Below are 2,304 nucleotides of genomic sequence, written 5' to 3' on the forward strand. Positions count from 1 at the left end.
TTCTTTTTGTACCACAAACTCAAATGAAGGATAAGGTTGTAACTTTTTGCAATTTGAATCCCACTTTGTGCTTTCAATGTCCGATTTTCATTCTTGAGATATATGTTCAATGTCTATAGCTCAAAGATTTCTTGCTTTAAAACATTGGATGTTGAAGGTTCTTATGGCTCATTGAACTGATTGCTTCTTTCTCCAGGAATTTGGATTAATTCTTTAGTTGTTGGTTCCTTTCTTTCTAATGAATCTATGTAGTCATAAATCTCTTATTGAATAGGGTCAACACCTGGAATGTGCACTGGACTTTTTGGAGGTGAACTGTAGGGTGGTGATGACACTCTTGGTGATAGTTTTGGTGATCCTTCCTAGGAACCTTCAGGGTTTTCAGTTGGCTCATTTTCCTCGAGATCAATATATTTCGTAGCTCCTGAGACTACTTGTTGCATTGTGTTCAACCTGGTACTCCTCCTTAGTCCTGGGGTCTGTAATCTTTGTGCTTTCCTTCTTTTGGCTTTTGGCTTTTCTTCCTGAGGAAGGGTCTCGGTTTGTGGTAAATCTTCTGTTCTTTTGCTAGCTTTCTTCCTTCTAAGATTTCCCCTTTTCATTTTCTACAAAATATCCACTATGGGCAGTTCATCTTCTAATAATTCCTGTTGAGACTGGGGTTCTTTTATTGTTTCCATTGTTCTCTTCTTTCCCCTGAGGGTTCTACTACTGCTGGGCTGTTCAAGAGCTTTTTCTTCAAAATGGTTTCTTACCAAGAAATTTTCCCAGTTATCCCCTACACTCTGAAGGTGGAATTCAACCAAGATCTTTACCAATCCATGATGATACATGGTATTGTCTATGAATTGAATCTTCTTTTGAACATTCATGGACATTTTCTTAAGACTATGCAAGAGGAAATAAGGAAGATTCATCTGGTGTTCCTCAATAAAATGCATCATTATCCTAATGTGGTAGAAATACATGTATCCAAACCGACCCTCACAAGTAATAAATTTCTGAAGTACAAGAAGTAAAGTCCTCCATTTATTCTTAAGGGATGTACTAGGAAGACCTTTCTTGAATACTGTGGTATCCATGTTTGGATTTTTCAGGAAGACTCTCCAATCTTCTCCATTGCTTCCCCTGTTTCTGAACCATTTCTCTCCTCTTCTGGGAAATTCAGTAGCTTCTACGATCAGAGACTTCGTTATAGTGAACTTAGTGTCTCCTATCTCAACCTCTGTTCCATCAAATGAGTGTGCAAAAGTCTTCGTCACTTCCCTGTGGAAATTGTTGAATTTCTCTATGAATTGTAACCATTATTTTTTTTGTAACAGCTCCCTGGTCTGAGGTTATCCTTCTAAGAATTTCTTTCCTATTGGATTGGTTCGGACAATAACACCCATTATGGAGGATGCTTCGTCTCAAGGACTACTTATTTTGACAGGAGAAATGGTGTTGGTAGGGTTTTGGTTAGTGGCGGAGAGATAGAAAGGTTATATGAATTCAGAGAAATGGAAGAACATATGAATTATAATGAAGGTTGTGGGAATGAATTTGACCATTGGAGTGCATTCAAAATAATGATTCGGTGATTTACTTCAACTGATTCGGAATAAGGACAAGACATAGATTTTAAGTGGTGGTTTATGATGATTTTGATAGGTGACCTTGACGCTTAGTTTGCAATTATTTCATTTTATTTTTGCAATGTTATGTCCTCTTAGTTCATATATGCAATATATTAATCCTCATTGTTAAATTAAAGTATCACATACCTTTGATTAACTTTGTTAACCTTAATTGTTCTTTGATATCTCCTGTAGGTACTTTTCACTGTCAATTATCCTTCAATTCGAATCACCAAGTGTTCTTATCAAGTGGCTTCAAAAATTTATTATGGTTGCAGAAACTTGTCCTATCTACAAAAACTTGTCTCAGCTACGGAAATTTATTGATTCTGTAGTTGAAAAGAAAAAACTTTAAGAAAGGAACTTTATTTTTTTGAAATGAAAATTTAAGGTGCCAACAGGAGTTCGTTTTCACTTCAAACTTTCTATATAAACATGCCAACAACATGTTGGTTTTCATGTTTATACCTCTTATTATTATTATTAATGTTTTTTAATACTATATATATATATATATATATATATATATATATATATATATATATATATATATATATATATATATATATATATCATTTTTTTTTGAAACACAAAATTGAGTAAAATTTATGTGGAAAAGAAGGAGAACTCTTTTCAACAATCTTCAATTCTGAATTACCTTGGAAAATTTTGAAAAATTCTTCTTTGG

The sequence above is a fragment of the Pinus tabuliformis genome, chromosome 2_2 (assembly GCF_031772625.1).
Source record: "Pinus tabuliformis cultivar Carrire ecotype Pingquan chromosome 2_2, CPIR1, whole genome shotgun sequence".
Lineage (NCBI taxonomy): Eukaryota > Viridiplantae > Streptophyta > Pinopsida > Pinales > Pinaceae > Pinus > Pinus tabuliformis.